Below are 22,471 nucleotides of genomic sequence, written 5' to 3'. Positions count from 1 at the left end.
TGAATTTTCAGCCAGTTCCTCTGCTAAGGTAGTCAATCCCCTTAAGGCCCGAGTAATTGAACCATCAGGTGCAGTGTTATTAGGAATAAAGGTACAACAGCTTCCTCCTAACAACACACACACCCTTTTTCCACTAAAATCATATTGAGGGCCATTCTGTTTTCCCATGCCATCCTACTTGTCGCATCAAGCTGTTCTACTATTCCTTTAACTGCATCTCTTGTATAATTTATAAAGCGCTGTTGATTATAGAAAATGTAATTTATCCAATCTACATTTTATTTAATCGTTACCCACCAGAAGAGAGCTGACTCAAAGCCTGCTGCAATCTGGTTGCGAGCCTTGAACTCATCCGGTACCCCTCTTGGAATTCCTATAGAGTCTAGATAAATCCTGTCATCAAAAGAGGTGTCTAATAATGATCTTTTACTTCTTCCCTTTTTCTCTACTATCTTTTTTTTCTCAAATGCCAGGTCAAATAGAATTGCCAATTGCACTTTGCCCTCTCCAATCTGGAGGGAGGGTGGGTCTCAATATTTTGCCTCCACAGTACCACCATAGATCTGCTCGGGGAATATTTAGTGCTGAGTAGTTCCCTCCCTTGTCTGTGTCGGTGACATTTTTAATTTCTGTACATAATTTCAGCTCCCCCAAGTCTCTGGACCGATTTGTACCTCGTCTACGCGCACACGATGTGTGATTTCCAACTGCGGCTGAAAACGTAGGGGGGGGCTTTTGAATCTTTCTTCTCCAAGGGGGGGAGCATTAGAGATAGGGAGGTACAGTTCCTATCATTCCATGCAGTCTCATCCTGGTACAGGGCTATCATACATTTCATACCCTTCCTGTCTCGCTTCCAAACGAGCGGAAAGGGAACCACCTGGGCCACTGGCCTACCGGAGGCGCATGCATCGCAATTGCTTTTGTTCAGACTTTTTACAGTATACTTTACCCATTCAACCCAGGTATTTGCATCCCCGTGCACAGTTTCTATTTCGATGGTCTGTTTCAAGTCCTTTACCTCTATAACTTTTATTACTTTAGGATCATCGGGAGGGGTGAAAGGTTGTATCTTATTATCCAGTAGTTCTGTCTGTTTTCTCTTTCCTACGTTAATTCGAAAACAACAGCCCAAGAAATCCTTCCCGTTTGCTTTCATTTCTATCCCAAATGTTTCATTTAATTGTAGCTCATAGATGCCCTCCCCCGAGTTGCTTCGTGCCATGTGGTTTTCTTTATCGTTAGGTATATCGGGTTACACTTTTTATCGGGACAATCGAGAGCTGGTTGAAAGGGGGCCCGGTGTACTGTGATGAGACGATTATACCAAGTACCATCCCCAAGGCCATCCCTGTAGGACTTAAGATGTATCTCTGAGCTGCTGTACTGTCTCTGATTATCTACATCCCCACAATTTACTAAGCTGCATGTATCGACATCTATTACCTGCGGATTATCAGACTCAGGAATCGTTAATAACACATATGAAGACAATATTTGACAAAACCCCAATACTAAGAGAACTAGTACCATAACCCTAAGCATCCCCAACATTCTACAATAACATTGAAAGACCGACAGATTTAACTTGCAATACCATATATATCAAAATAAAAGATTTATCCCGCGTCTGCATAAAAATCAATTACTTAAAGTCTTTTGAGTTTAAGTTTCGATGTTTTTTCTGTTGATTCGACTGTCCAGACTTTTCTTTATCAACCGGGGATTCTACCGGTTCCTTATTCCTGGTGTAGTGAGTCCAACCTTTTTCTGTCGTTCCTATCGCTGTTTCAGTGGTCAAGAGAGCCTGGTACGGCCCTTCCCAGCTCGGTTGCAATTTAGTCTCTGTCCGTGATTTTACTATCGAATGAACAGCGAATTCAAAGGGCAGAGTCTGAGCCAATAAACCCTGTTTCCTGAGGAAAGACAGAGGAGGACAAGCCCAGTATATACTTCTTTAAGAACAAATCATTAGTTTCTGGTACCAGAACACTCCGTTTGTCCCCAAATATGGTAGTCCGAATAATATCTCATAAGGGGACAGCCCCAAATCTTTGCGGGGAGCTGTTCGTACTCGTAGAAGAGCGATTGGCAAGCATTTGGTCCAAGGGAGCCTGGTTTCAACAATTGACTTAGATAATTGTTTCTTCAGTGTCTGATTCATCCTTTCCACCCTTCCTGATGACGGAGGGTACCATGGGGTATGAAACTCCCAAGATATCCCTAATCCCTTCATTATTTCCTATAGGATCTTGGAGGTAGAATGGGTTCCCTGGTCCGAATCAATACGGTCCACCAATCCATACTGGGGTATGATATATTCCAATATCATCTTAGATACACCACCTGCAGTGGCCGTAGCTAAAGGATATGCCTCGACCCATCCGAGAGATGGTCCACTATCACTAGCATATACTTCAATCTTCCCACCCGGGGTAGTTCAGTATAATCTACCTGTATGCTTTGGAAAGATCTTAACCCTGGCTCCCTTCCTCCTGGAGTCTGTTTCCTAGTCACCTTCTTGTTCACTTTCCTGTAGATTATACATCTCTCACAAATCTGTTTGGCTACCATATAAATCCCCTTACATCTGTATATCCTTAAGACCAGATCACACATCGCTTGTATTCCCCAGTGGCTACTCTGGTGTAATACTGCCATAATTTCTTGCATCACCATTTTGTTTAACATTTCTCTACCATCCAGCAACATCCAATGTCCCTCTGCTGTCTCCGTAGCCCCTAACTCTTTCAGCTCTCTTTTTTTCTTTCTCGGTAAATATTGGGATTTCTCGGGGTTTTGACAATACAGGAATTAATGAAAATATCTCAGCCTTTTCAGGCCCCAAAGCTGCTTCCTTAGCCACTTCATCAGCCAATCTATTTCCTTTTTCTTCTAGCCCATTCCCCTTCTGATGCCCATTCACATGGACAACCCCTATCTCTCGAGGTAATAACAAAGACTCCAAAACTCGCTTTATCAATTCATCATGGGCTAACTCCTTTCCCCTGCTGTTTATCAGCCCTCTCTCTTGCCATATCTTTCCAAAGGTATGTACAACTCCAAATGCATACTTAGAGCCTGTATACACTGTCCCTTCTTTATCCTCTAATACCCTTAAAGCCCTTTCTAGTGCATATAGCTCACACGTCGGCGCTGACCATCCGTTAGGCAGCCTCCCGGCCTCTAGTATGATTCCTTCCATCCCTTCAATTACCGCATATTCATTATGCCTCCTGCCCTCAATCACTCGGGATGATCCATCAATAAAAAGTCGGGCTCCTTCACGAAGGGGAATATCTCTCAAGTCCATCCAGACTTTGGTCTGGTGTTCTATAATATCTAAACAGTCATGTTCTGGATTTTGGGGAGGTTCTCCTTCTGCCTTCCACAAAAAAGTGGCAGGGTCAGGCAACTGTCAGTGACCAAGACTAAATCATCTTTCTCTGTCAATATGGCCTCGTACTTCGATATCCTGGAGTCAGTTAACCATCTCCCCACTTTCTGATTGAGTATCATCCTGACCTGATGTGGGGTGCTCACTATCAGAGCTCCCCCGAATGTGAGTTTCCTACTTTCTTTTACCAGTATTGCCATAGCTGCTACTGCCTGCACACATTCCAGCCATCCTCTCGACACAGGGTCCAATAGTTTGAAAAGATATGCCGCAGATTGTTTCATTCCTCCCCACTTCTGGGTCAGTACTCCCAAAGTCGCACCCTTATCTACTGTTGCAAACAAATGGAAGGGCTTGTCTAAGGACGGGAGAGCCAGGACAGGAGCATGTATTAAGTTTTTCTTAAGTTCCTTTATTAATTCCTTTTCCTCATCAATCCATACTAAGTTCTTTGGTTCCCCCTCTAGTAACTTAAGATACAATTTTTTTGTCTTCTGTGCATAAGAATCTATCCACAACGTGCAGTATCCTGTTAGGCCCAGGAACTTCCTCAACTCCCTCTTGGTACCGGGCAGGGGCATGCCTACTATCCCTTTGATCCTTTCAAGACTTATTTTTCTTTTTCCTTCACTGACTATGTGCCCCAAATATTTTACTTCCCTCTCTACGTACTGGAGTTTGCTTTTAGATACCCTTAGTCCCTGCCTCCCCAGGAAGTTCAGTAATTTATTCGTCGCTTCAGTAGTCTTTTCTTTCTTTTTCCCCATTACTAGTAAATAATCTACATATTGTAAGAGGGTGGTCCCCTTGGGGCTATTAAAGTCTTCTAATATTCTTTCCAACATCTGTCCAAACAGATTGGGGGATTCCGTGAATCGCTGAGGTTGTACTGTCCAGCGGTATTGCTGTTTCCGCCCCGTCCTGGGATCTTCCCATTCAAAGGCAAATAAATTCCTACTCTCTTCCGCCAGGGGGCAAGCCTTTAAATCAATTACACTAAACCATTTATGATCGTTTGGGATTTTACTTAACAATGTATAGGGATTGGGGACCACCAGATGTCTAACTTGTACTATCCTGTTCAACATCCGTAAGTCCTGTACCAACCTATACGTTCCATCTGATTTTCTTACTGGCAGGATCGGAGTGTTGTACGGGGACATTCAGGGTTCTAACAGCCTATTCCATATCAGTCCCTTGATTACCGGTTGTAGTCCCCGCTTCCCTTCTACGGATATGGGGTACTGTCGCTCACATACCACCTCTCCTTTCTTTTTCAAGCTTATTTCAAGGGGAGGAATCTGTAGTCCTCCTCGATTCCCCTCCCTTGCCCATACCATTAGGTTTATTTCCTTTTCTGCCTCTTCCATCAAAAGGGCCATCTGTACCTTTATCTCTTCTTCCTGCACTCCTATCTCCAATCTGAGCAGAATAATCAGATCCCTTCCTAATAAATTGCTCCCTATATCCGGAATATATAGCAGCCTCCCCAGTAACTGTTTCCTTAGGTCCCTCTATCATCAGGATTCAAATACTAGAACTGTAAATCTTTCCCCTTTTACTCCAGAAACCGTAACAGCCTTCCCTGATGTAGTCACCTTCTTGGGTTTAAAATTTAGCAATGACCTTAATGCCCCCGTATCTACCAAAAAAACTACCTCTTCTCTACAGGGTCCCACCTTTAAATTTATCAAGGGTTCCTGGTGGGTCCCCGAGGGCAGGAACCCCTGACACCCCTATTCTTTGTCAAAATTCATGAGTGGAATTGCCCGCTCTTCCCTTTTCAGATCTGGGCATTCCCTCTTAAAATGCTCCGTTTTTCCACAATAATAACATCCTGCCTGGGGAGTCCTCCATTTTTGTGTTTCTTGTCTTCCTTGACCTCTTAAGCGCATCCCACTTTGCCCTCTTCCTCTACCTCTCTGCCCTACATGCTGCCATCCCCCCCTCCAGTTGTTTACTATAGGTTGTACCCTTTTCTTCATGACGTCATCAACCGTGGCTACCATCATTTTTGCCTTCTGCTTCTGTCTCTCGTCCTCTCTTTTCACAAACACTTTCTGGGCTTCCCTCAATAATTCACCTAATGGTTTTTCACTCCACCCTTCGATCTTTTGTATCTTTTTCTGTATGTCTGGCCAAGCTTTCGTTACAAAATGTACTTTCAAGAATCCCTGTGCTACAGGGTCCTCAGGATTCATACCCGAATATTTACACATAGAGTTCCTTAACCTTTGCAAAAAAGCCGAGGGCGTCTCATTCTTCTCCTGTCTTATTTCAAATGTTTTCGCCAAATTCTGTGATTTGGAGGCTGCTTCTCGAATACCTTTCATAATCATATCCTTTAAGTCTTTCCTCTCCTCCCTATGATCTGCATTCTGATTATCCCAACGAGGGTCCCTCAAAGGAAACTTCGCCTCTCCTCTACCTGCTCCTGGATGTCCAGCCGGATGCTCCCTGTCCCAAATTTTTATTGCAATACCCCTTATGAGTCCTCTTTCTTCCCCCTTGAATAGGATATTAAGGATGGACATCAACTTCGTCCATGTATACAGGCTTGGCCCTAAAAACTGGTCTACCTGTTCAGAGAGTCCCACGGGGTCCTCAATCAAAACTTTCATTTCTTTTTTGAACGTGCACACCTCCCCCGAGGTTAAGGGGGCACTAACAAACCCTATTTCTTTGTCTCCTATTGAACCTCTCTTAATGGGCCCGTTGTTCGGGTACCGCCACCACTCCCCCCCACTGCTCCCCTGCTTTCTCCCGCATCTTCAACTACTCATTCTGGTTGTGCCTGGTCTGCCAGGGGAGGTTGATCCTCTTCCTCATTTCCCTTTATTTGTTGGTAAGGGGGAGCGCGGTTCTGGAGAGGATCCCAAGGCCGAGGTGGGGCCGAAGGAGTCTCCGGTACTGGTGTTTTCACTGCCATCATTGCGGAACTACCCTCCCACATGATGCATAATTAGACTCCTCCTGTTCACATATAAATTTAAATATTGACAGATCCAATCCTCGGCCGATCCGTACTTTGGCCAGAAGATGGAGGGACGCAGGATTGTCTCCTTAGCCCATACAAAACAGCAATACTTGATCATTTTCTTTTTATCCTTTCCCTTAGTACCTGGATTATGTTTCCACCTTGTCAACATCCTTCCCAACGGTCTTTCTGGAGGGATGTCCCCAGGGGATTCCTCAATTTTCCCCTTATCCACGTTACATCCACCTTTACTGTTTGAGCCTCCCATGGTGAGCTTCCTACACACCAATCCTGGCCACCAAGGTAGTACTTAAAAGTCAATGTTCTTACCTTGGTCTGTGCACAGAGTTACCTGGCCCCTTTTTCCGTATTTTCTACCGACCTCTTTTAACTGTCTGATTCAAATGTCTCTCTTGTAGGATTCATACCAGTTTCCCAAGGGAGCGGACCAATCCGGGACACGGGACTGCTCTTCAGTCGAGAACGGGATGCGTCTTCCCAGTATCCACGGCCAGCCACTCCCCCCAGCAATGGAAGAATATCCCGGACGAGCCCCCCAGTTGTGAGAAACGAAGTTCACTCACTTCAATAATTTCAGTCCGAGACAAGATCTGAATCAGTAGTATCTTTTATAATGCTCTTGCAAGAGAGGTATTATGTCTACTGTCCACTAGGCAGGCAGGCACACACACACACTGAATTCAACGAGTACACAATATTTATGTATTTCGTTCCTCTTTCCTCCTCCAATTGGTCCTCCCCTGTTTACATCTGTTTCTAATCTAAACCTGGCTGTTCATCTTTGAACACATCCGGCCCTGTCCGTGACAAAATGTTTATCTCTGGCCTCACAAGGCCGCTTAACCACCTCCCTCTGTGGTCTTATTGTTATTTATCCTTCTTCACTGCCATCTGTTTCCATGCTTACCAAAACAACCTTTCCTTCTATCGTTTCTTTCACACCGAGCTTTATGACCTTTTAATGGTGGTCCTTTTTGTTTGTTTTTGCAGAACCGGGAAACAGATGCTTGTAACTGTTTGTACAGGCATATCTTACTCAACCAACACCCACCTCCCCCGATAGCCCACACTGAGCCTTGTGATTTTTGCAGAAAGAACAACGTGTACAATTCTTTTCCTTACAGGAATAAGCCTTTGAGGACAGAGATGAGGAGGAATTTCTTCTTCTGGAGAATGGTGAACTGAAGGAATTCTCTCTCCAAGGAAACTGTTGAAGTTAAGACATTGAAAAATTTCAAGAAAGCTGTAGATGTAGTTCCTAGTATTAAAGCAATCAAAGGATATGGTGACAAAGCAGGAACAAGATATTGAGTAGCATGAGCAGTCATGATCATATTAAGCAGCAGAACAAGCACAAAGGACTGAATACTGCTCTTATATTCCATGTTTCTATGTTTCATATTAGGATGCTCCTCACTTTCCTTCCTTTCACCAGGTTTAATGTGGAACACATTGCTTAATACAAAATGACACTTTCCATCCCATCCCATAATTCATTGCACATACTCTTCTTCTGTCCACTACATGCCTAGATTCTATTCTTGTCAGCTTGGTTCATTGGTTGCATTCTTTGCTCTGAGTCAGAGTTGTAGGTTCAAGTCCTAGGAACAGGAGTGGAACACGTAACCTTGGCAGGACCTTCACTGGGGCTACTGTTGGAGTGTTGCACATTCACAGGGGCCACCCATGGATGAAATGTTAAAGTAAGGTCCTGTCCACCTGTTTAAGTAGAAGTAAAAGATCCCTTGGCATTATTTTTAAGAGAACTCAAAAATTCTCTCAACATGCTGACAATCAATTATCCATCAACCAAAACAACTAAATCAGATTAACTGCTTATTCATTTCATTGCAGTTTGTAGGATATTGCTTTCTGAACATTAGTACAGATTGTTCTGTTATAACGCACTTTGCATCAACACAAATTCATTGTAATGCAATTAATGAATTGGGAATGTTTTTTCTAAATCACGAACTTTTAAAACGCGTGTTGGCTGTAACGCGATTACAGTGCCAACCCTTCAGGTGCTGTTTCTAAAGCATGATTCTTCTACAACGCAGAGATGCACAAGAACAGAACTGTTGTGTTATAGTAGAACTGACTGTACAGGAGTCCCTGATTTATGAACATGACTTATGGACGCTTGTACTCATGAACACGATCCCATAAAAGGGTGCAGTTTTAAAGACCCGATACATGAACATTTCCTGTACTTACAAGTGCTGCTTTATCTTGTCCTGCATTGTGTTCCGACTTGCATATAAATCAACTTGTAAATGGACTCCAGAGCAGAAGCCAGGGACTGCCGATAGATTTGACTACATTTCAGCAATAACCTGTTGCATAATAATGATTCTAATGATTCTGACTGAGTAACATTGAAGTTCCCATTAAGCTCCACCCAAACTACTAATGTCACAGTGGATACATGATGAATCGAACAATCTAATACAATGCCCCAATGAAAACTGGCACTCTGATTCCTGATACTTGTAATTATGCTTAATTAATGCTAATTGTAAATACCGCTGTCATGAAATAAAACTATACCTTGTGACGTATGTCAAGTATCCCTTCTTGTTAGGACTTTTGAGTGGTTTGTCTTCTGCCACTGAAAAAAAAACAGGCCCTTAGAGTCTGCATACAAAGGAGAATTGGTGACAGAGAGCCAACCACAGCACCAAGCAGACAGTGGTTGGTACCCAGTGATCAATATGACATCATTCATTCACAGTGAATTGCTTTATTCCAAGACATTCTGTCCTGAGGAGTGAATGATTCCCTATAAATGGAAGTTAATCATTTTATTTTTGGCACCCTTTTCCTTCCTGATGTTTTACTTGCCCAACTCTCCTCACACCCTAATCTGAAACTGCTGAATTGTGAAGAGATAGCATGTAAATCAAACTTCTTTGAAGGTGAAGATAGATTAAACTTGACAATGGTGACTCAGTTGTGCTTTGACCTTGCCATTCACTGTTGGTTATTCCTGTAGTTCAGGATGTTATACAGTGCTGCAGTTTACTGCATCATCGAATGTGTGGCTGTAGAATTGTGATTCGAAGCATCAATTTAACACTATCTTAAAGAGGGGTGACATGTGAGGCATTAATAAGAGGAAACACATGGCCCTGACTTGGTTTATCCAGCTAGTTACTAAGACTCAGATTAAAATAGAGATCAATCAGTAAGCATAATTCCAAACAGTGAGAATTGATGAGACTCTATAGAGATTTAAACATGTGCAGTGTGAATGCTGTTTTACATTGTTTGCCCATTATACTTAAATGCATTTGTTGCACAGCTGTTTAGCAATCCATTTTTACCAAATCAAACAATTTATTAACTTTTGTAAGTAATCTTGTTGTTTGATGCTGTGTGCATTTAAAATAACCACTAAGCCTGTGAAAAGTAGGGCATCAGTTGTGTGCTCTGAGTAATTCTAATGCACAATGGCAGCTTTGATTAAATCATTTTTACACAGGGCAGTAAGCAAACTGAAAATATAAAACAGAAGCTCAGACATTGTTCTTTGAGATGGAAAACCTATTTACTGGAAATAGATGAACAGATTTTAAATTGTAGACAAAGAAAACACATGCGTTTGAATGATATTTTTATATCAATGCAATAACTAGCAGCTTTTATGACTGATAGTTTACTTGAGCACTCATGGACTATAGTAAAAAAAAAATACAATGGGTCTATCTGCATATTTTGCAGGGCAAGCATAGAGTTCATAACAGAATTTTCCATATTGTGTGTATGCAGTTGGAATGCAAGAATTGTATTTATACTAAGTGTTCCTCCCCATATTAAAAGTGTGTTTACTATGTGTTCTTCAGTTCTACAGTCAAACTCAGGCCAACTTCTAAGTTACTTTGAAACAACGTTCATTACCAACCTGTACTTGAGGTCCGATTGCATGACCACTGAGGTCACAGTTAAATCACAGCTTATTTATTAGGCATTTATTAACCCCTATCTTTACAGAGGTTATGGTGCAAGTGAGCCCCAGAATCAGCAGAGGGCCACTAATTTTCTTTCAGACAAACACCCATCTGGTCAGTGAATAGCAGTCAGGGCTTCAGTGGCAGAAGACTACTGCCAGGAACCATGAGCATGTTCTTGCTGGTCAGTTATATGGTAGGACAGCAGGGGAACTGGGAGGCATTGATGGGATAGAATTCAAATATAGCTAATTCCAGTTTTCTGTATGGTTTCCTTGTGCAAACATGCCTATGACAACAAATTGATGTAATTCTGCTCCAAGCACTACATGTCAAAAAATTCAATGGCTTTGTGAAATATATTTCGTGAACATAAACTCAAGAAAGACCTGCCTAGACTTTCATGTACCTCATGGTTCCCCATATTATTTATCAATCTAATCAACATTCTGTTCTCTGAGAGATGTGCTTCACTTGCTGTGCTCCTTTTACACCTAATCGAGTTGTATGATTCAACACTAATGGCTCCATTAACAGTCAATGCTTAGTCAAACACAATTATGCAGAATGCTTTGTTTTTGCTTATGTGGTTAAGTCATAGGTTTTAGCATACTATGTAGCTTCCTGCCAATTAAGAACACATGCCATTTATCAAAATGAAGTATTAAAGGTTTAAAAAGAAAACTATTTAACATAAATTGCATTATACTTATACCCAATGGAGTCATTTTTTACTTTTCTGCATACTGGGCTGCATACTGCACACAAGTGAATGAGTAATGATCACTTCATTTCTTATGGATTTGCTTTGCTGATATTTTTATATGAGGAGCTGATTCAAATGAATTTAACTCTTTTTTTTAAAAGCATGTATCATACCTACATTGTAGTTCTAATATTTAAAGTTTAAATCATAATTTGAATATGTGCCTTTCTTTTATAATGCAATATGAATTAGAATTAGCTTTACTGTTACATATCTGAAAAGAGTACAGTGAAAAGTTTATAAGTTGACACTTATGATGCCACCATAGGTATAAAGATGGAATAGCTCAGCAGGTCTGGCAACATCAGACCCATTAACCTTTTCCAGAAAATTCTATTATTGTTGCAGATACTTAAATACAAATTCTAAGGGGAAAAAGGCAGAAAAATAAAGAAATAAAAGATACAGCATTACAGATCACAGGAATAACTTAGAAAATAAAGAAGTAACATGTTCAGAATAATAGTCTTTCCAACCCAGTCCACACTTGCACCTTGCCTCTAGTCCACCCAAGCTTTGATTCCAGACCATACCAGGAAACTGCTGTGGAATCATCTCAAAGCTGGAAGGCCATGCCAAGCTGAGAGACTGTCACTCTGACTGGCTGAGAGACCAACACACCGGGCCGCAGAGAGGCTGCCACACTGAGCCGCCGAGAGACTGCACTGAGTCAAGAGACCACCACACTGGGCCACTGAAAGACCACCACGCCAGGCCACTGGGAGACCACCATGCCAGGCCACTGATACGCTACCACACTGGGCTGACGAGAGACCACCACACCAGGCCATTGAGAGCCTACCACACTGGGCCACTGAGACACAATCACGCCAGACCAAGAGATTGCTATGCCAAGTCCGCAGTGAGGCCAAGAGTCTGAGTTCCATGCTTTGGTTGGGGGTTCATGACATCGCCAAGAAGAAAGGAAGAAGAAAAACTAAAAGGGGAAAGAAAGAAAAGAAACAGATGGAGTGCATGAACTCCAGCTGAGGAGTCGTACTCTGCTGCTGTCTTGGATCTGAAAATATATAATTTAAATATATATAACTGTAGAAGTCATTATTGTTTCTTACAGTATATTGTTTCCATATGGACAAAATTTAACTCATGCTGGATTGGGAGATATTGTGCGCTGAAAACGCAATCTGTTTTCTTCAAAACATTGCGCCTCAAGAGTTGAAACTGTGATGTTAGTACAAAAATAATCACCATGACTGTCCTTCAGGTTCTCATTCCATGAGATGGAAAAGCACATGTCTGGTACCACAAGTATTGTAATTGGAGTAACTATAATTTCAATGATGTCTTTATCTGTGGGAGAGCAAAATAATGTGTAATAGGCTAACTAATGGACTGTGTTATCAAAAACTGTCTGAAGCCATTCAGCAAGTAGTAACAGTACCTTTGGCGTATCTTTGGCGTAGAAATGACTTGAATGGCCTGATTACTGAAGAGGAGTCTCTTTGTGTTGATTCAAATATATGGCCTCTTGATAGCACTAAACAATATTATTAAAACACTGGAAGAAATTACAGCAAAGTCAGCTTCAAAAAATAAAATGAGATATCAAACACGTGCACAAACATCGGTATAAAGTTTAAAAAGGGTAAGTGTCTAGTACAATACAAAGTTAAAGGATATGCAACCAAAAGAGAATCTCAGCAGGTCTGGCAGCATCTGTAAGGAGAGAAAAGAGCTAACGTTTTGAGTCTAACTAAGCTAGCTTTGACAAAGGGTCAGTTAGATTCGAAACGTCAGATCTTTTCTCTCATTACAGATGCTGCCAGACCTGCTGAGATTTTCCAGCATTTTCTCTTTTGGTTTCAGATTCCAGCATCCGCAGTAATTTGCTTTTATAAAGGATATGCAGTTTGAAAGGTTCTTAGAGACCTTGAGTTGTTGTAGTTGAACCTGAGACCATGGCTGTTTTAGCTGATTAAACAAAATCAGAAATTGCTGGAGAAACTCATTTGGTCTTGAGAAAATTCAGTGTTACCTTCTGGATGTTTTGCTCAGTTGGCTCATGTCCGTGGTTTTAGAAAAAATGGTAACTCAATTCAGATACTTAATTGATTCCACATTGATTTCCTGAATTTGCCTCAATCCGTGGTCAGATGATTGTTTTATCTCCCTGTTTCTTCTCTTTTAACAACATTTTAAACCATCATGTTGCAGGTATTAAAATCAGGTGATGGAAGTTGATAGTCCACATTTTACTACTATCATGACATCCAATGCTGCAAGACTTCATGGAGTTCAGGATCAACAATGAAGACTCCCAGGACAAGTGCTTCCTGACCATATACCACTGTGCTGCCTTCTCTGATGGGTTTATTCTGCTGGTGGGACAGGACATGCCCAGGGATGGTGATGTTGATATCTGCGACACTGGAAGCAATGATTTTTTCAATGTAACTAACTCAGGCCAGTGCTTAACTAGTCTGTGGAATAGCTTTCTCAATTTTGGCACTTGTTCCCAAATGCATGTAAGGAGGACTTTGCAGGACTGGATTTTGCATGGACATATCTGATGTCATTCAATTGTGTTCCTTCCTTTAGCCTTTGTAGTGATTTGATACAATTGAGTGGATTGCTTGACCATTTCAGAGAGTAATAAAGAATTAACTATACTGCTGTAAGTCTGAAGTCAAATGTAGGCCTCACCAGTAAGGACAGCAGATTTCCTTTGCTAAAGGACATTGGGGGTATGTAATTCGAGCAAAAGTAAATAACAGTGAGCCAATTAATTCCTTCAAAAAGGTAAAATATTTCGGTCAGAAAGATTCAGAATCCACTAGAAAAAGATATAGGATGTGTATTTAACTTTAAGTAATCATATAAAGTGGATGATAAATAAATTACTAGTCCATTTTACATCTCTCTCTTAATTTATATTTCCATTGACTTCAATGGATATGAAAATTGAAATTTTACTTCATGAACATATAAATCAACAGAGCTGTAAAATAGACTGCTAATACATTTTTACACAGTCACGGTCAAAATTACCCATAAATGTACTTCAGGCACAATGGTTAATGTACTGTTACTGCCATCCAAGCCATTTGCACATCATAATTGGTCAAAGTTTTAAATGTGAGCTCTCAGACTGATTATTTTAGTACTGTAGCTTGGAACATTGATTACATTCATGTACTATGGAGAAATTTCATAGAGCTCTGCTTCCTTGGAGTTTTATTTTCCTCAGTGGATTATATAGCCTAGGTAAGAAAACCATGCACAGTTTAGTGTCATTAGTATTGTATGGGTCATGGTTTGGAAGGGTCAACATTTTCTTCAGCTATTTTTTCTGACTTCTTAATTCTAAATAAAATTAGGCTTGTTTTACTTGAACACCATCTTCCAGAATTAAGGCGAAAACAATGCAACAATGTTTTGCTGCTTACCAAGTATTTGTGCTTTTTGTTCAGCAATACTAAAATATATTACATTAAAACCTACAGAAAGTGGAGGAACAAAATTATTCAGGATCAGACAGTAGATTATGAATAAACAGTGTCTGATTAAAGAATAACACTCCAGTTTGTTATCGAGTCATAGAGTCATACAGCATGGAAACAGACCCTTCAGTCCAACTCGTCCATGCTGGCCAAGCTTTTTTTAAACTAGTCTGCCTGCGTTTTTTGCCTGCGTTTGGCCCATAGCCCTCTGAACCTTTCCTATTCATGTATCTGCCAAAATCTCTTTTAAATGTTGTAACTGTACGTGCATCTACCAATTCCTCTGGCAGTTCATTCCATATATGAACCACCCACTGTGTGAAAAAGTTGCCTCCTTGTCCCTTTTACATCTTTCTCCCGTCACTGTAAAATTATGCCCTCTAGTTCTGAACTCCCCTACCCTAGGGAAAAGACCTTTGCTATTCACCTTATCTATGCCTCCTATGATTTAATAGACCTCAATAAAGTCACCCCTTAACCTCCTATGCTCCAGTGAAGGAAGTCTTAGCGTATCCAGCCTCTCCTTATAACTCAAACCCTCCTGTCCCAGTAACATCCTTGTACATCTTTTCTGCACCCTCTCCAATTTAATAATATTCTTCCTAGTGCAGGGCAACCAAACCTGTACACAGTACTCCAAAGTGGCCTCTCCAACATCCTGTATAACCACAACGTGACATCCCAGCTCTTATATTCAATGATCTGAGTAATGAAGGCAAGAGTGTCAAACGCCTTCTTTATCACCCTGTCTTTATGGGAAGCAACTTTCAAGAAAGTATGTATCTGAACCCTGCGGTCTCTCTGTGTAAGTCCTGCCCTTGTTTGTCTTAACAAAATGCTACACCTCACATTTATCTAAATTAATCTCAAAATCTCCCACTCCACTGTCCATTGCCCAATTGATCAAGATCCCTTTGTAGTCTTAGATAACAATAATTTTTCACTATCTGCTATACAATTAGATACAAGCCCAATAATCCAAATTGATTTTACATTGACTTTCACTGGGAATATAACATTTAGACATGTCATTACACAAACATTATGATCATAACAGCCATTCAGCTTCAGCTCTGATGCTGACACGAGTACAAGATATGTTAAATGTTTTGTATTATGCAAATAACTATTCTCCATTTTCTGGTTCAGCTGGACAGCTATCTTGAATCTTGCAACACAAAGGCTTCTTTTCTCTACAATACAGCAGAACTCAGAAGTGCATTTTTATTCCATACCTTATACTTAATTGTTGAGTCTAGACTGGAGTACATTTAAGAATGTTTCTTAGTTGTAACATTGTTAGTCTAGAAATACATCAAGCAAAGGACTGAAGTAAAATGATGTAATTGGCAATATGTGTTTCTGTCTTTGGTATTGTAAATTGTAGGTTCCAATCCCTTTTTATACTCATTCATAATCTCAGGCAATAAACTAAAGAATTAAATACAGATTTTAGAAACAATGCTGTTAAATATTAACCTGTAAGAGCGTAAATAGAGTACAAAGTATATTAATCAAATTGAGTCTGTCCTCTCGGGTGGATAGTAAAAGCCTTCATGTAATATTTGAAGAAGAGTATTGCGTTTACCCCTGGGTCCAATAGTTATTCCTACTACAACACCACTAAAACCATACTGTCTGCAAAGTCTGAATTTAAAGCACAGTTAATGGATTTGCTATATTACCATACCAAGAGAACTTGATATAAAGAGGACAGAGTGATTGAATGGGTGGATAACTATTAAAAGGCATAGAAATTTGATCTAAATCTACAAATTTTGGGAAATTTTGCAGATTAAAATCTATTGCATCTTTTTGGCCCAAAGAAGTAGGCTGTATCTGTTGAAAGGTTGGAGATGTGAAGAACCAATTGTTGGAAGGTAGGCTTGTTAAGGTAAATGATTAAGCTTGGGAACGTACTGCCTGATGGAGGATGTAAATTTAATATTAGTTTTCAAAGTGGAATTGGATAAATGCTTAAAGGAGCAGAAATTGCAGAGTTATGGGAAGTGATTTATCTTCAAAACAGGCCAAATGTCTCTGTTCTATGTGTACTAGTCTCTGATTCTAGACATGCTCCCTCATGTCCATAGGGAATATGATTGTTCCTCCCAGTCCTATAGCTTAATTTAATCTCCTTCCATGGGATATTTAAGTTCCACCTGAAATCAATCCCTCCCTTTGGGTGAGGTGCCTGCACAGGCACTTAGTACAGTTATTCAATTCGAGCCAATGGACCAAGGAGTGGCAGAATGAGTTTAACTTAGATACATTTTATCAATCCTTTCTCCAATTGCCGTCACAACACTGCATCTGACTCAAACGCAGGTTCATGCTAGGCTTTACTTCTATCAAGCCATGAAGGAGTAGAGACTGCCTGAAAGAGCCTCGTTTCAAACTATCAGTGAGTACAATAGTCAAGATGAAATAAAAGTGGAGAGTTTGCCAAATGTTTTTAGGGGCCTAAAGAATAAATTTTAAAATTCAAGCCAGAATAAGAGCATGAATACAGTGAAAGGAAAGTGGGCTGAATGGTTAACAGATTGCAAACGACCTTTCAGCTGTAGAGATGCGCAGGATGTGTGTTCAGGTTGAACCTGGAGCTGAGAATTTAATTAATTTATTTATTGTCATGTATATATTGTCATGTAATTTATTAATTATTGTCATGTATAACTTGTCACAGAATACAGCGAAAAGTGTTGTATAGTGTGGCATTCTCTGGCACCATCTTAAAACTGTAAAATAAACCAAAACATCGACAATAAAGGCAGAAAAATGAAGAGAGCATCCAACCTTACAATCCTTCTTGCAAAGTGGTCCGTCATGGGCCATGGGTCTGGTGGCCAAGCATGAGACCCCTTCCCAGCATCCCCCCACCCTCCCCCCCAGTCCCCCTCACCCACCCCCAACATCAAAAGTTGCTATTCTTTGGCGCTAGCTTGCCTTCACCGACATTCTCACTATTGTGAGTCCTTGCTGCCACCAATGTTGCCGGGTATCAAACTGACCCAAACTTCACTCTATCGGCACCATGAGTCCTCTGTGGGTACAGCTCACCGATGCAGCAGCTGCTGATGTTGCTGCGTCTCATACTGGGCCTGAACTTACCTCCACCGCTGCCACCATGAATCTGCACTGGACATAGACAACATAGGGAACCCAAACTCACCTCTGCAGGAGCAACCATGAGTCAGTGCAAGGACTGCCTCAGTAATGCCTCAAATAAAGAAAGCAAAACTGTACACAGTACTCCAGGACTGCAACCTATACAGCTGCAGCATAACCTCCCAGTTTTTAAACTTCATCCCTCTAGCAATGAAGGACAATATTCTATTCTCCTTCCTAATTACCTGCTGCAGCTGCAAACCAACCTTTTGTGATTCATGCACAAGGATACCCAGGTCTCTCTGCACAACAGCCTGCTGCAATTTTGCACTATTTAAATAATAGTCCATTTTGCTGTTATTCCTACCAAAATGGATGACCTCACATTTACCAGCATTGTACTCTCCATCTGCTAGACCTTTGTCCACTCACTTAATCTAACTATATCCCTCTGCAGACTTTCAATGTCCTGTGCACACTTTGATCTCTGACTCATCATAGTGTCATTGTTTCATTGTAAGTATGACTCTAATTGGCATTTTAAGACAGAAATAGTGAGGGCCTGCACTGTGTATGCTCCAACATGTTGTATTGTCAATAGAGATAAACACGCAGATGGAATGGATGAGCCCTCCCCCATCTCTCTCTATCTCTCTCTCTCTCTATTGCCTGTGAACAGTGCATGACAATTATATGGCTTTAAGAGGTGTATTTTGCCCTTTTTTTTGAAGAGACATTTTAAGACAGAAGTGATGAGCCAGCTATTGAAAGTAAAAGGCTTGTGAGACATTAAGTTTTTTCTTGAGTAGGATCAATTAAAGCACCCTGAATAGGTGGGGCAATCTCCCACATAACTAATATTTTTAGTTTTAGTTTCTCAGTAGCAGCTGCTGGGCTCTTGAAGCTGGATGTGGGAGCTGTTCTTCCTCTCTCGGTTACAGCTAAAAGCTGGGAGGGGGGCTAGAATTGCATGTGAGACAATCTGATTTACTGAATTTGTCTTTTGCCAAGGGTGTGTTTATGGCATGTTACCATATTGGAACAGTTACTGTTTTGTCATTAACTAATCTATTATTCTGTTCAGTTTTCTGGTAGAGTTAAGTAATTCCAATTTTTTCTTTCTTTTGTTGTTTTTGAACTGTAGTGTATGAATAAAGTGTGTTTTGCTTTGAATCTGGTATTTTGACCAATCAAATTGCATCTGGAATGCAACACCTGGTGTTCACCTTTAATATAAGAAAACACTGGGATCTACTCTAGTTTTTTAGATATATTTTGTTGGGTATTGGTCTGGTCCATAACAAACATTGCCACTAATTTTGTTCTTGACTACATGGACCTCTGAGATCCACACACAGCCTCTTCTGGAACCAGAAGCCAATGCTGCGAATTGCACTGTTTCACCAATTGGTTTGTATGGATCCACAGAGCACCTGCAGCGTCATGTAGCTCAGAAGGGATGTTACCTTGAGGTTTCCTTGCTACACTGTACAATAGAATCACCGAGGTGAATAACACCCATTGGCCCATTGAGTCTGCACCATTCAGAAACAACTACCTAATTATTCTAATCCCATTTTTCAGCACTTGGCCCATGGCCTTGTATATCTTGGCTTCAGATTCAAATACTTCTTCAAAATCATGAGCGATGCTAAATCTTAATATTGACACCGCTCATAGGCAGAAGACAGTGCCAAGTTATTAGAAAAAAATGGTGTGTATATATCTGTAAGACAATAGCTCAATTCCAGATGTGCCGAAGTAGAACATAGTTATAGAGCAGCAAAAGGTTAAAAAACTACTCACGCAAAGATATTAATGAGCTGGAGTAACCTACATCAAATATATTTCTATGGGACATTGGAGAGCCAAGCCTGACTGGACACAGACGATGCCAGAAACCCAAACTCACCTCTGCACCTCTTGGTTTGGCAAGGAGCAAATTTGTTGCAAAGACCTCTTTTATTATTTATAGATTGTGGACTGAAAATGGGAAAGGGTACTGCTTTAAACCAATAAAACTGTGTAATAGGATGTTTGCAGTTTTATAAACAAGTTGTAGGAGCATATTGTGAGTGTTATATAATGCCTTATTGGAGTAGTGTGGGAAAATTCCAGTTAAATCAGCACCACATGCGTGTGTGTGCTCAAGGCAATTCTGCCCAGAGACAGTCAGTTCATTGGCTCTTTACTCTGTTCAATCTGCTGCCTTGTCCCTTCCATGTTGGCTTCTCTCATGTGCCCTTAAGCTTTTTGTACCTTAAAAATTGAATACATTCTGCCGATTTCCTGTGAAAATGATCTTCTCCTCTTAGTGTTAATCTGTCTTGCTTTTTGACTTCTGGTTCACTCATTACGTGAATAATTTTCTCCAAATCAAATTTTGCTTGGACTGTAATAACGCTGACAAAGACTCATTAGTAATTCCAACAATAATTCTGTCTCTATGAATTCTGATTTCAAAGCTTCATAGTTACACTTGTCCACATGATCTTTAGAGATCATCCATCATGTTATTTAAGGATTCCAATGAATGTTGAACTTGTCTGTTAAATCTTGCTCTTACAGAACTTTTATTTGTTCTCAAATTAAAGTGTCAATGTTGTCTCTTAAGTCTTGGTGAATTAATACATTAATCAGCTTTGGTCCCAGTTGATTAATATAGTGTATTTATTTGCGCAGCTTCTGATTTAGTGTCTTGTTTGGAAGCAATCCTGTATCTTGATAACTGTTTTTCTCCAAAATGTCCATCTCTGTATTCTATTTGGCCCATCTTTGAGATTAAATCTTCATGGCAGTGTTATTTCTACTGCTATTTCTTCCTAAAGTAATTAATTATTCTTCTTTCAATTCTTCACTGTCTCAGTGCTGCTTTATTCTCTTTGTGGTCAAGAGTTCTACATTTACTGCAAAGCAATACTGTTTTATTTTCCCTGTATTAAAGGCTTTTAACTGTGCAGAGTGGTAATGATGCTTGCTGTGTTGTTTACTGCCAGGTTTTGTCATGCTTTTGTAACCAAAGTGAAGGTTTTCTGTCTTCCTTTGAACAAAATGGTTCAGTTCTTGCCTTTCATGATCTAATAAATAATTCCTTTTCTTCCTTTTCCCTGACTTAACAGAGTGAATCCTGCTGCCTGCAGACATAATGCTGAAACCCTTTTGCTTTAAAGCTTTCCTGAGATGATTCATGCTATCCCTGGTTCTTCTAATAATGCCTTACAATTTGGCCTTTCAATTTTAATAAAGGTCCCTTTTCGCTTTAATGATGTCTAAATAAATTCCAGTTTCCGCAGAATGAATAAATTCCTCCCTTTTTAACCATGACTTCAGTTGTGGATCTCCTACTCTTATTGTGACCTCAAAAGTCAGCTTAATTTCTTCTCCTATTCGACTCTTTCTACTCCGGATACCAAGATAGGCCTCACTGGACTTCATACATGCTTTTTCCACCATGTTTGCCATTGCCCACCTTGTTCAGGCCTCCACTTTGTGTCTTTGAATGAAAGCTTTTCATCTCTTAGCATCTTCACATTTGTTAGCCTGAGTTTCCATTCAGTTGGGCCATAAAAGACAGCCTCCAACTACTCTTTATTTTGACTTAAAGTAATATAGCACTCAGAACACAGACACTGATTCACAGACAATGACTCCAGTGACAGTCTCACAGTGACTAGAATTAACAGAATATAACATTTATACCTCACTTGCTTGACTATTAACATAACCAAAATAAAACTCAATAGTTGAAAACTAAAAGAAGTCAAGAGTGAGGTGCATCCGAGGAGCAGGAGAATCGATGTTTCGGGCAAGATCCCTTCATCAGGAATGAGGCTGTGAGCTGAGGGGATGGATAGATAAAAGAGAGGAGGGTACGGCTGGGAAGAAGGTAGCTGAGAATGCAATAGGTAGATGTAGGTGGGGGTAAAGCTGATAGGTGGAGAAGAGGGTGGAGTGGATAGGTGGGAAGGAAGATGGACAGGTAGGATAAGTCTTGAGGGTGGTGCCAAGTTGGAAACTTGGAACTGGGATAAGGTGGGGGAGACGAAATGAGAAAACTGGTTAAGTCCACATTGATGCCATGTGGCTGGAGGGTCCCAAGGCAGAAGATGAGTCACTCTTCCTCCAGGCGTCAGGTGGTAAGGGTGTGGCAATGGAGGAGACCCAGGACCTGCATGTCCTTGGGAGAGTGGGAGGAGGAGTTGATGTGTTCAGCCACAGGGTGGTGGGGTTGGTGGGTGTGGGTTTCCCAGAGATGTTCTCTGAAGCGTTCTGCGAGTAGGCATCCTGTCTCCCCCATGTAGAGGATACCGCATCAGGAGCAACAGATACAGTAAATGACATGTATGGAAGTGCAGGTAAAACTCTAATGGATGTGGAAGGCTCCTTTGGAGCCTTGGGTGAGGTGAGGGGGTAGGTGTGGGGTGCATGTTTTGCAATTCCTGTGGTGGCAGGGGAAGGTGTCAGGAGGGGAAGGTGGGTTGATTGGGGGCATGGACCTGACAAGAGAGTCGCAGAGGGAATGGTTTTTATGGAACGTAGATAGGGGTGGGGAGGGAAATATATCTCTGGTGGTGGGGTCCGTTTGCAGGTGGCAGAAGTGGCGGAGGATGATGTGATGTATACGAAGGTTGGTGGGTGGAAGGTGAGAACTGGGGAGGGGTTGTAGAAGATGTCAGTGTTGAGTCAGTCTCTTTTGATGGAGATGGAGAGGTGCAGGAAGGGGAGGGAGGAGTTTGAGATGGTCCATGTGAACTTAAGGTCGTGGTGGAATATGTTGATGAAGTTGATGTA

Source organism: Chiloscyllium plagiosum, chromosome 19 (genome assembly GCF_004010195.1).
Source record: "Chiloscyllium plagiosum isolate BGI_BamShark_2017 chromosome 19, ASM401019v2, whole genome shotgun sequence".
NCBI lineage: Eukaryota > Metazoa > Chordata > Chondrichthyes > Orectolobiformes > Hemiscylliidae > Chiloscyllium > Chiloscyllium plagiosum.
This window is presented reverse-complemented; position numbering follows the sequence as displayed.